Source organism: Oncorhynchus tshawytscha, linkage group LG16 (assembly GCF_018296145.1).
Source record: "Oncorhynchus tshawytscha isolate Ot180627B linkage group LG16, Otsh_v2.0, whole genome shotgun sequence".
NCBI classification, from domain to species: Eukaryota; Metazoa; Chordata; class Actinopteri; order Salmoniformes; family Salmonidae; genus Oncorhynchus; species Oncorhynchus tshawytscha.
In genome coordinates, this window is record NC_056444.1 from 47374401 (window position 1) to 47388184 (window position 13784).

At 42.5% G+C, this 13784-nt stretch overlaps 2 pseudogenes; both read right to left on the minus strand.

Annotated features, from left to right (window-relative positions):
* Window positions 1-2149: 2149 nt before the first annotated feature.
* Window positions 2150-6225, minus strand: LOC112215171 (annotated as a pseudogene).
* Window positions 6226-12694: 6469 nt separating this feature from the next.
* LOC121839683 overlaps window positions 12695-13784 on the minus strand; it is a 3990-nt pseudogene continuing 2900 nt past the window's right edge.

A 13784-nucleotide genomic window follows, 5' to 3' on the forward strand; every position in this document is an offset into this window, starting at 1 on the left:
ATTTGGTCAAATGCAGAACGTAGTGTACAGAACATTCTGCCAAGTGCACTAGTGGTGCTGGTCGCTTGACTAGTGCACTCAGAGAAGCATTCCAATTACATAATAATCTCAGAATGTGACCTCATGGTAATTCTCTCTCTCTCTCTCTCTCTATCAGGAACAGCAGGAATATCTTTGATTTGCAGGATCCTGGCTTTGCATGTCGAGAGCGTTGCTTCGAACCCTCTCCCTCACCCCATTATGTACAACACTCTTGTCATGTGCAGATGTTAAGTGTGTAGCAGAGGAGGCTGGTGGGAGGAGCTTTATCAGGACAGGCTCATTGTTATGGCGTGGTTGATGTGGTTGATGTGTTTGATACCGTTCCAATAATTCCAGCCATTCCAACGAGCCCGTTCTCCTATAGCTCCTCCCAACAGCCTCTTCTGGCATGTAGGTAACCCTCGTAAATAATAGAGTGACGGCTTTAACCATGGCACTTTCTCACGTTGTTAAACGGCTTCAACTCTACCACTAGAGAATGTGGACAGACGAAATTAGATGGTTTCTTTCATATTTATATCCTGACAAATTAACATTAACGTTAAAACAGGTTCAAACGTATTGTCTTCAAAACATTGATTAACCCTTAGACCAAGGAGATGGTGCGTGTTGCATTATTCCCGCGTAGTGTCACATTGCAATTGCTGCACTCACGGTAAATGAGGCAACCCGACTCCTTGAAATAAGGTGTGCTGGTGCTCCCTCTGGTGGAAAGAAGAAAGGCATGTTGAATGCACCGATCAGCTACACTGTGCGGTGCGAATATGCTACGATCACGATGATATTCACACACTTTGATAGTGTGTCAAATGGAACCCCAAGTAGTGACCCGAGTTATGAAGGGTCTCATGACCAAGTGGACTTATGCATATGAAGTGTAAAAGTACTAAGGAGCAAATGGAAATTGCATGTTGAGCTCAAGTTTATGCCAAGGTCGCACAGAAGAATTGGCTGTGCAAGAGCCCTCCAGAAGGCCAATAATAGTATTTGACACTTACCGCCAACTCCACCCCAAATTCCAGCCCCTCCTCTCTGGCGGCAAGTATAGGCAACCAAAAGTCAAAACAAACAGAGCCAGGGACTCTTTTATTTCAAATTCAATACTGTAACTTAATAAAATGTTGGACTAATAGCACTTTAGCACTTGCACATGAATTAACATGTTCAAGCAGGCCATTGTTTGACATTTCTATCATGAACCTGCACTTATCCAGTCTACTTGCTCACAAATATCCTTCGCGATTTTAATGTTGCTTCTTAATGTGTCTGGTCTGTATGTATTGTGAATGCTGCAAAAATGAATGGCCTCTTTGAGGACATTAAAGCTTTCTGAATTTGTTAAGCACTAATGTGTAATATGCTGGAATGTTGACTCTCCATTTGAAGCCTTCTAAACCTAGATTAGTTAGAGTCAAAACAGTGAATGAGTGTCGTCAATTCAAGAGGTGACTTGTTCTGCTCCGCCTGAGAGTCTTTTGCTAACGTTAAAGGAGCAATTATTGAAGGCCCAGAGTTACATGGAAGTTCATGAAGGGGCACAATGCTACATTCTTCAACACGTTGAAACACAGTTAAGAGGGGGATTTTACTATGATTTAGGTGTTGGCTCAAGGGTGCTGTTAGAGGAAATAGGCACACCCCAAAGTTAACATCTACGAAAAATGACTTACATATTGACATAGAAATGCATTTGCAACTTCTGAAAAACATTGAATGTGTAGGTTCTAGGTTCTATCCCTTTGGACCAACTGTATCCAAGTCCTCCATGTCAGAAAAACATTCTAAAATGCGTCGAGAAAAGAGTTATACAAAGTGTGTTCTCACAGTGGTTGCAGATTTGCTGAATCCCTCCGGTGAGATGTGGCAGAGCAGAGGTTATATTTAATGTTTGTCAAAGCTGATATTTGGTTGAGATAATGTTTAATAATATCATTTCCAGTTGCTCTAAACACAACATAATAGCCAAAGCATAACTTTCCCCAACCATTTACTTGTAAATAAGAATATGTCATAAATGGTGATAGAATTATACATAGATAAGAGAACAAATATCTTAAAATATCATTTCTGGGGTAGAAATGTTAGGCCCTGGCCGATATCATGTTGCTCATGGCGATGACTTCTCTCTCTCTGTCATCAGCTCAAAATCTAGCGGCTGCTGGCAGAAGTTACACTCCCCTGACGAGTGAAGCTTCAGCTCCAGACCTACCTCCTTCCAGGCCTTCACCAGATGCTCTGTGGAGAGAAAAACATTCATATTTAATCAATCGCAATTGTAACTACTGGATTCAAAACCACAAAGACTCATTGGGGTGTGTGCTTACCGAAAAAGTACTGCATTACCTGGGGTGTGTGATGTGGGGTGGGGGCGATGCGGAGGCCCTCCTCTCCCCGGGCCACCATGGGGTAATTGATGTCTTGCACGTAGATGTGGTATCATGATGTCACACACTTCTGTATTCTTCGCAGGGTCCACCACCTGGAACAATGGGTCAAAGATTAATCATCAGGTGATAATATAAATTGCTTTCTTCAGGGATGAAATATGACATCCAAAGTTGATAGGATTTTCCATCTCTCGTTTCCATGGTTTGAATTTCGATTAACAGGCCAGGCTTACCCTGACAGGGATGATGTGGCTGGGGCAGTGGACCGTGGACTGAGTCCATCAGCATCTGGTGCAGCAGCTTGACGTTTCTCTGGTGTTTCCTGCGCAGCACGCGGCCCTCCTCCCCATTCAGGGTCTGGATGGACTCCCAGGCCAAGGCCAACAGCATGGGAGGCAGCGAGGTGAAGATGAAGCCTACTGCGTAGAAGTACACAGTGTCCACCAGGGCACCAGGGCACCAGGGCATTGGTACCGACGATGTAGCCGCCAACAAAACCAAGCGCCCTACCTGGGAAGAATAAATGAGGTAAGGTAAGGCATAAACCAGGTAAAGATGTATTTAATTAATATGACGGTCTGGGTGAGTTAAATATTTGATAAACACCAATATTAATTTGAGCTTTTCTTTCTCTTCTGTAGAGTGTTTATCAACCATTAATTGTTGCATTTTTTTTAAACATATTTTTCAAATGTTCATCCACTTTTTGAATGAAGGTTTGTGAACTAATGTGTGTATGATTTGTTTGGATTGAAAGCGGTGGAAAAAGTACTCAATTGTCATACTTAAGTAAAAGTAAAGATACCTTAATAGAAAATGATTCAAGTAATAGCGAGTCACCCAGTAAAATACTACTTGAGCAAAAGTCTAAAAGTCTAAGTATTTGGTTTTAAATATACTTAAGTATAAATAGTAAATGTAATTGCTCAAATATATCAAAAGCAAAAATATAAATGATTTCAAATACCTTATATTAAGCAAACCAGACGGCACTATTTTCTTGCCAGGGGCACACTCCAACACTCAGACATCATTTACAAACGAAGCGAGTGTTTAGTGAGTCTGCCACGTCAGAGGCAGTGGGGAAGACCAGGGATATTCTCTTGATAAGTGTGTGAATTAGATAATTTTCCGGTCCTGCTAAGCATTTAAAATGGACTTTTGGGGCTCAGGTAAAATGTATGGAGTAAAAAGTACATTATTTTCTTTCGGTATGTACAGTAGTAAAGTAAAAGTAAAAGTTGTCAAAAAGATAAATAGTTCAGTACAGAAAACCCCAAAAACTACCTAAGTAGTACTTTCAACTTTCAAAACGAGACAGCCTATAGGGAGGAGGTCAGAGACCTGGCCGGGTGGTGCCAGAATAACAACCTTTCCCTCAACGTAACCAAGACTAAGGAGATAATTGTGGACTACAGGAAAAGGAGGACCGAGCACGCCCCCATTCTCATCGACGGGGCTGTAGTGGAGCAGGTTGGGAGCTTCAAGTTCCTTGGTGTCCACATCAACAACAAACTAGAATGGTCCGAACACACCAAGACAGCCGTGAAGAGGGCATGACAAAGCCTATTCCCCCTCAGGAAACTAAAAGATTTGGCATGGATCCTGAGATCCTCAAAAGGTTCTACAGCTGCAACATCGAGAGCACTGGTTGCATCACTGCCTGGTATGGCAATTGCTCGGCCTCTGACCGCAAGGCACTACAGAGGGTAGTGCACACGGCCCAGTACATCACTGGGGCTAAGCTGCCTGCCTTCTAGGACCTCCACACCAGGCGGCGTCAGAGGAAGGCCCTAAAAATAGTCAAAGACCCCAGCCACCCTAGTCATAGACTGTTTTCTCTAGTACCGCATGGCAAGCTTTACCGGAGTGCCAAGTCTAGGACAAAAAGGCTTCTCAACAGTTTTTATCCCCAATCCATAAGACTCCTGAACAGGCAATCAAATGGTTACCCGGACTATTTGCATTGTGTGCCCCCCAACCCCTCTTTTTACGCTGCTGCTACTTTCTGTTTATCATATATTCGTAGTCACTTTAACTATACATTCATGTACATATTACCTCAATTGGGCCAACCAACTAGAGCTCCCGCACATTGGCTAAACGGGCTATCTGCATTGCTATCTGCGTCCATGGAGTGCACCATCTCAAAGGCCACAATCATAAGGGTGGTAGGGTCAGACTTAAGTTACAGCACTATTACATGTTTGATGTCATGGTGATGGAAGATTCACTTCTTGGCCTCACTGTTCCTTATACCCTGCATCACTGATGCACGGTTCCCCGCATCTCACGACCTGGGAGCAGAAAAAAACTAAATGGTTGTTTTTAATGCAGATCATTAAGAGCTCATTCTGTCCATGAGCATGTCATAGAATGTAAAATGAATCTACCATAGAACACGGGAAAGAACAAGGGTATGAAAAACTACTCCGTTTGGATCAGTCATGTCAGAATCAGCATCAGTACCCAGCAGTGTGTTACCCAGAGTGAACACTGTGGCGGGACGTGCAGAGCAGCGCAGCGTCTTTGCCACCCAGGTCGGCCAGCTCGTACTCCAAGTTGACCTGGAACTTACTCCAAGTCGACCTGGAACTTACTGGTCCATGAGGATGTTCCGTGTTCCTCTTGCTCACGCACCGCGCTTCTGTAATGTATCCCTAAAGAAAGAGAAGAGAGGCCTTTGATAAGAGATTGTCGTCTTGCCTGGAAAACTATGGGTGGAACTACACATTTCTAAAATGAATACAATGTTATAACTGCATGCCTATGGCTAGGATCTCTGTCCATCTAGTCGACCTCCATACATCTTAAACCATCCTTAATCAACTATCTACAGTTCCTGTGACCTGTGTGCCCCACTCACATGATGGCCTGAAAGGCTCTGGGTCGCCGGCTCATGCCCAGGTCGTCATTGCTGCACCACACAGACACGTCTCTCTTCATGAGAAGCGACTCTGAGCAGTTGTCTGCCATGGGGAAGGACTTGGCGCTCCCTTTCACCGTCGTAAACATCCAGTAGCTGTGCTCTTTCTTCACGGCGTCAATCTTCTTCTCGGAGAACTTGTCGTAGTGGAAGTTGGCACACGCTGCAAGAGAAATACGACGGGTAAGGTCTTTGTCACTGTAGTTTGGATGCAGCCTCTTTCTAAAATCAGGGATGCCTGAACAGTCGTTACACAAAAATATAACATGTAGCCCCAAGTGTACCAGGATACATGTGAGCAGGTGTTTACCTTCGTGCAGTTTGTCTCGTAGTAAGTGAGAGACCTTAGGGGGGCGCTGTTTCAGGATGTTCTTCAGGGTGCCTGGGTCGGCCCTGTCAGCATTGATCGGGACCCACAGCGGGATACACCTTGGACTCAGACTTCTCTGTATCGATAAAGGGGGATAAAGACGGTTTAAAAGAGTGATCAACTAGACTCCTACAGTAGCAAAACCACTTCCACCTCACCTAGGTAGCTTTTACTAGTAGTTCTACTAGACTAGGTGTAGTATGACAAAAGTCCTGGGATTTCTTGAAAGGTGACTATCCACACCAAGCTTTCCTAACACACATATAACTGCTTACACAACTGAGTGGAAAAGGTCAAAGACCGGTCGCATTTTTACCTGTGTGGACTGTACCTCTGTCCTGTATTTCCTCTGACAGCTCGATGCGGGCCTCCCTCACCATGTTGGTGTTCGTCTGCACCATTCCAGTCACCAGGAAGGGGAATTTGGAGCACACCGCCTGGCCAGCATGGGGCATTGGGTGGCCCGGGGGTTGCTGGACCCCCTGCTCTGACTCTACCATCAACAACAGGAGGACATTTGATTAACTTAAATACATGTATCCGTCTTTGATTTAATTGTGTAGGCCTATTAGTGCACTGAGGAAAATATGAAAATACACTGAACAGAAATATAAACTCAACATGCAAAAATTTAAAATATTTTGCTGAGTTACAATTCACGTAAGGAAATCAATATACCCTCATGAAGACAGCTAGTCTGTCGAAACGTTGGAAATTAGATTATTAAATTATTTAATCTGAGCTCCTAGAGTGTGCGGCTCTCCTTTTCGTTTTCATGTAAGGAAATCAGTCAATTTAAATACATTCATTCGACCTTAATCTATGGATTTCACATGACTGGGAATACAGTTATGCATCTGTTGGTCACAGATACCTTAAAGAAAAGGTAGGGTGTGGATCAGAAAACCAGTCAGTATCTGGTGTGACCACCATTTGCCTCATGCAGCCTGACACATCTCCTTTATATAGAGTTGATCAGGCTATTGATTGTGACTTGTGGAATGTTGTCCCACTCCACTTCAATGGCTGTGCAAAGTTGCTGCATATTGGCAGGAACTGGAACACCCTGCCGTACACGTTGATCCAGAGCATTCCAAACATGCTCAATGGGTGACATGTCTGGTGAGTATGCAGGCCACGGAAGAACTGGGACATTTTCAGCAACCAGGAATTGTGTACAGATCCATGCACATGGGGCCGTGTATTATCATGCTGAAACATGAACATATTTAATTTGCAAATAAATTCATTAAAAATCCTACAATGTGATTTTATGGATTTTTTTTCCCTCATTTTGTCTGTCATAGTTGAAGTGTACCTATGATGAAAATTACAAGCCTCTCATATTTTTAAGTGGGAGAACTTGCACAATTGGTGGCTGACTAAATACTTTTTTGCCCCACTGTAATACCCCATAATGACAGAGTAAAAAATGTTTTTTGCACATTTATTACAAATATTTTTTTATATATTGAGCTCAGGTGTATCATGTTTAAATTGATCATCCTTGAGATGTTTTTACAACATGATAGGAGTCCACCTGTGGTAAATTCAATTGATTGGACATGATTTGGAAAGACATACACCTGTCTATATAATGTCCCACAGTTGACAGTGCATGTCAGTAAAAACCAAGCCATGCGGTTGAAGGAATTGCCTGTAGAGCTCTAAGACAGGATTGTGTCGAGGCACAGATCTGAGAAAAAAAACTAAAAAGTCTGCAGCATTGAAGGTCCCCAAGAATACAGTGGCCTCCATCATTTTTAAATGGAAGACTCTTCCTTAAGTAAAAACCAAGCCATGCGGTTGAAGGAATTGCCTGTAGAGCTCTAAGATAGGATTGTGTCGAGGCACAGATCTGAGAAAAAAAACTAAAAAGTCTGCAGCATTGAAGGTCCCCAAGAATACAGTGGCCTCCATCATTTTTAAATGGAAGACTCTTCCTTAAGCTGGCCGCCCAGCCAAACTAGGCAATCAGGGGGGAAGGGCCTTGGTCAGGGAGGTGACCAAGATGGTCACTCTGACAGAGCTCCAGAGTTCCTCTGTGGAGATTGGAGAAACTTCTAGAAGGACAACCATCTCTGCTGCACTCTACCAGTCAGGCCTTTATGGTAGCGTGGCCAGGTGGAAGCCACTCCTCAGTAAAAGGCACATGACAGCCTGCTTTGAGTTTGCCAAGAGGCACTTAAAGGACTCTCAGACCATGAGAAACAAGATTTACTGGTCTGATGAAACCAAGATTTAGCTATTTGACCTGAATACCAAATGTCACGTCTGGAGGAAACCTGGCACCATTCCTACAGTGAAGCATGTTGGTGGCAGCATCATACTGTGGGGATGTTTTTCAGCGGCAAGGACTGTGAGACTAGTCAGGATCGAGGCAAAGATGAACGAAGCAAAGTACCAAGAGTTCCTTGATGAAAACCTGCTCCAGAGCTCCGAGGACCTCAGACTGGGGCAAAGGTCCACCTTCCAAAAGGGGAAAAAAAAACAATTTAATCCATTTTAGAATAAGGCTGTAATGTAACAAAATGTGGAGAAACTTGAGGGGTCTGAATACTTTCCGAATGCACTGTGTAAGGGTTGCCACTCCAGGGCCATAGTCGCAAACATTAGAACATGTTTAGGTTTTATTTAAAGTTAAATTGTCGATGTAGTTGCATGTGATAAATGATCTGGCAAATTTTTCACTGTAAACAACAAATCAAAGTTAATTGCTCGCATACGCAGTTCAGCAGATCTTATAGGGGGTGCAGTAAAATGCTTGTTACTAGCTCCTACTGTAACAATGCAGTATAATGTCAAACGAGTACACAAATAATTAAAACATTTAAATATACAAGAAATTATTGAAAACCCAAAATAGCACTGTAACAGTTATACAAATGCAATATGTATGTACACCAGATTAATTGACATAAGCTATACTAAGAATTATTTGCAGTAAACTCAGCAAAAAAAAAGAAGCGTCGCTTTTCCACGATCCTGTCTTTGAAAGATAATTCATAAATATCCAAATAACTTCACAGATCTTAAACACTGTTTCCCATGCTTGTTCAATGAACCATAAACAATTAATGAATGTGCACATGTGGAACAGTCTTTAAGACACTAACAGCTTCCAAACGGTAGGCAATTAAGGTCACAGTTTGGAACTCTGAGCACATTAAAGAGGCCTTTCTACTGACTCTGAAAAACACCAAAAGAAAGATGCCCGGAGTCCCTGCTCATCTGCGTGAACGTGCCTTAGGCATGCTGCAAGGTGGCGTGAGAACTGCATATGTGGCCAGGGCAATAAATTGCAATATCCATATGGTGAGACGCCTAAGACAGCACTACAGAGAAACAGGACGGACAGCTGATCGTCCTCGCAGTGGCAGACCACGTGTAACAACATCTGCACAGGATCGGTACATCCGAACATCACACCTGTGGGACAGGTACAGGATGGCAACAACAACTGCCCATGTTACACCAGGAACGCACAATCCCCACATCAGTGCTCAGACTGTCTGCAATAGGCTGAGAGAGGCTGGACTGAGGACTTGTAGGCCTGTTGTAAGGCAGGTCCTCACCAGACATCACTGGCAACAATGTCGCCTATGGGGACAAACCCACCATCGCTGGACCAGACATGACTAGCAAAAAGTCCATCATGGTCTCGGGCGGTGTGTCACAGCATCATCGGACGAGCTTGTTGTCATTGCAGGCAATCTTACAGGGAAGACATCCTACAGGGAAGACATCTTACAGGCATCTTACAGACGTCTTACATCCTCCTCCCTCATGTGGTACCCTTCCTGCAGGCTCATCCTGACATGACACTCCAGCATGACAATGCCACCTGCCATACTGCTCATTCTGTGCATAATTTCCTGCAAAACAGGAATGTCAGTGTTCTGCCATGGTTAGCGAAGAGCCCGGATCTCAATCCCATTGAGTACGCCTGGGACCTGTTGGATCAGAGGGTGAGGGCTAGGGCCATTCCCCCCAGCCAGAAATGTCCAGGAACTTGCAGGTGCCTTGGTGGAAGAGTGGGATAACATCTCACAGCAAGAACTGGCAAATCTGGTGCAGTCCATGAGGAGGAGATGCACTGCAGTACTTAATGCAGCTGGTGGCCACACCATATACTGACTGTTACTTTTAATTTTGAGCCCCCCCTTTGTTCAGGGACACATTATTCAATTTCTGTCAGTCACATGTCTGTGGAACTTGTTCAGTTTATGTCTCAGTTGTTGAATCTTGTTATGTTCATACAAATATTTACACATGTTAAGTTTGCTGAAAATGAAAGCAGTTGACAGTGAGATAATGTTTAGAGTTTAGATATATATTAGAGTGAGCTATGTCAGGAATCCAGTATTGAAATAAATATGTGGTGTGTGTTAATACAATTTTAGTTACACTGTTTATAAACTGCATATTTATATGTAAATACTGGATTTTTGCATTTTCTTGGATACAGTATTAGAAATAGTAGAATGAGCTATGTCAAGAATGCAGTATTTAAATACACAGTGTAAAAGGGGAAGTGTCCAGTAGTTTCATTTCTCTATAACATGGGACAGCAGTGTGGGCTGTGTTTGTGTGTGAGTGCGTGTGTGAGTGTGTGTGTGTGTGCGTGTGTTTGTGAGTATGAGGTGTGTGTGCGTGTGATAACTTGTGTGTGTGAGAGTGCATCGCCAGACACATAGGCAACTGGCACTGTTACATGAATAATAGTCACTAATATAGGCTATATTACATCGATGTATAGGCTTACACTTACATGTACAATGGTTTACATGCATTTTTATAACCATCGCAAATCAAATCAAATTGTATTGGTCACATACACATGGTTAGCAGATGTTAATGCGAGTGTAGCGAAATGCTTGTGCTTTTAGTTCCGACAGCACAGTAACATCTAACAAGTAATCTAACAGTTCCACGACAACTACCTAATACATACAAAGCTAAAGGGATGGAATAAGAATATGTACATGTAAATATATGGATGAGTGATGACCAAGCGGCATAGGCAAGATGCAATAGATGGTATAAGATACAGTATACACATGAGATGAGTAGTGTAAGATACGTCAACGATATTAAAGTGACTAGTGATCCATTTATTTAAGTGGCCAATGATTTGCGTCTGTATGTAGGCAGCAGCCTCTCTGTGTTAGCGATGGCTGTTTAACAGTCTGATGGCCTTGAGATAGAAGCTGTTTTTCAGTCTCTCGGTCCCAGCTTTGATGCACCTGTACTGACCATCTACTTTGTCACGTATGTGTTATTTGACTCCAGGACCAACAATATTCTTTCCCTCAAATAAAATACCTTGCCCTGTGGGGAGTTCGAACTTGCGGCTATTGTAATCACGTCGTCTCTGGCCTTGTCGCTTTAGTGCATCTCACCACCAATTAGTGATAGCAGTAAGCAGTCAATTACAGCTGTTTTACAAGACCACAAGCGTCTTCAACGTCATCCCCCGATGTACGAATATAAACTTACACGTTGTATAATCCTCCTACATCTTTATTGCTGTGAAAGCACATTAATATGTGTGAAACGGATAGGCGAATACAAGCTGTGTCAAATGTTAGTAAGTAGCCTGATGATGCGATGATCATGCAATATTGGTACTCAACACTTGAGACAGACCAAGTAAAGGGAAACGAAAGTAAACCTTAAATTTGGAGGTTTAAATATATCCCCTTGGTGGATTAGTTCACCTATATCAAAATCGCAGAAATGCCATTTGTTTGTGGAGAACAAGTTTTAAACTTTAATAGGCTTACGCAGAATTTGTTACAGGAAATAATCACTGCCACCTGGTGAGGTTAGTATGGGGCTAAAGGCGTCCGCATACTTCCCAGCTGAAACAGTTCAGAAAAGTTTGTGCATATTATGACAACATTTTTTGACGATTTTGCTCGTTTTGGACTTGGACAAGTTTTTGGGGGCAAATATATTTTTTAAAGTCTTTGCCCCCCCCGTCGGTGATTGCTCAACATAAGGGATTCTTCAATAAAGTGCCTGTTGTCATATTATGCACATTTTTGCACCAAACATCCTAGTCAGATGCAAAATTGCTCGACAAAGATCTCCTCAGCAAAAACATCAACATTAAAGTTGCACTAGGCAGGAATCGCGCCGCCATTTCCTGGTTGCTAAAACTCTAATAGTTTGCCTAATTTCAGTTTAGGTGAGAAAATAAGCTAGTATAGTGGAGAGAATCATTGTACCATCTAAACCGGCCGCTGTTAAATATATTTTCCATAACCAAAAAGTGTACAAAACCAAAAGTAAAAGAAGCAAAAACTTAAGATTGGGATGCATAGAAAAAGCACACATAGAACATATCTACCGCTTCTTCTACTTGCTTTCACGTAGAATAACTTGCATGTCTATGTGACATATTGCCACTTTAATGACACATTTATTGAGTTATCTATATAGATTCATTCTGACTATTTTAAAGAAGTGTATACTGGCTAAGGCATCTCAAAATTGACAAATAGTACTATTGCCAATTTTTTAAAGCAAAGTTTTTTTGCGGGAGTACTATGCACGCATACTTGTTCAGTTCAGTGAGGCATGCTGTCGCCTTTACGTGTGCCAGTTTATCTGATGGGATTGGACCAGCTACAATGTAGCATTCTATCTCCTGCAAGTAAATTGAAGATTTGAATTGACTGATGTGCATTTTGCCAAGTGTGATAACAGCCTACTGCCTCAGTGGGCACACACCAAGCTGGATGCACAATTACTAACAGCCAGTGTCTGTATGTCACAGTGTCTAAATGCCCTCCCACAGGATTTGTTTGAGGATGATACCATAACCTCTATGGAAAGTATGCAATACCTCCCATAGAACTAGACCAGCCAATACTACCAGGAGACCAACGAAACGTCAGACAATACACATTTACCTTTTTAGTATCCAGACACAAATAAAAAACACTGCAACTATGCCTCATCTATACATGAGCGCTTGAATCCAGCCAAAATCAATTCCCACATCTCACCACAGAGTGGCAGTGTGCGATCATATCCAGTCCCCCGTAGCGCAGCTTGTTGGGCAGGTAGACCCGGCTATGGACCCCAGGGACTGGATCTCAGCTTTCACCTTGGTCTGTTGCATAGTTTCCATCTGCAACAAGGACAAAACATGCATTCTTAAGAGATTTGCAAGAGGAGGGATGTGCAAACAGAGTTGTGCCTGGACCACAAGGTGTGATCTGATCTATTTCACAAAAGAGCTGGTAGCTAGATCAATACATACTAGGTCATACAATTGGCAAAAGATCAGAACTGGGCTGTCTGTGGAAACTAGTGATGCACGGGTCTGCTGTTTGTCCATCCCCCCCAGACCTTCAATTGCAAATAACCCATCCGCAACTGCCTGACTATGTTAAAGTGAAAATCTGAGGCCCGCACCCGACCCTAACCTTCAAATACAGAAAATGCACTGTACAGTTCCATTTTTATTATTGAACAATTACGTTTATCTTCAAGTTATTCATTTATTTATTGAATATTTAGGCCTATTGAATTATAGCCTAATATCTTGCTGAAAGAAAACAAATCTAACAATAGCCTAAATTGACACCTTGCGCATGCTTTGCGAGAGGAAAAATTGTAAATTAATAAATCATACCTTGCACATGCTTTGTGAAAATGCACTGTACAATTAGGCTACTTTGCCCTTGAACAATGTACTGAGCATTTCCGTTTTACTTGAGCATTTAGGCTTACGTTGGAACTCCTTCAAGACAGTTGGAAAGGCATTCCTCATGAAGCTGGTTGAGAGAATTCCAAAAGTGTGCAAAGCTGTCATCAAGGCAAAGGGTGTCTACTTTGAAGAATATAAAACATGTTTTGATTTGTTTAACATGTGTGCTATTTAATAGTTGTGATGTCTTCACTATTATTCTACAATGTAGAATATAGTAAAACATATATATGTCAGTTCATGCTGCAAGACCTCTGTTAGGATAGAGGATGTCCTCCGGAAGTTGTCATAATTACTGTGTAAGTCTAAGGGGGAGAGAAACATGAGCCTCTTAGG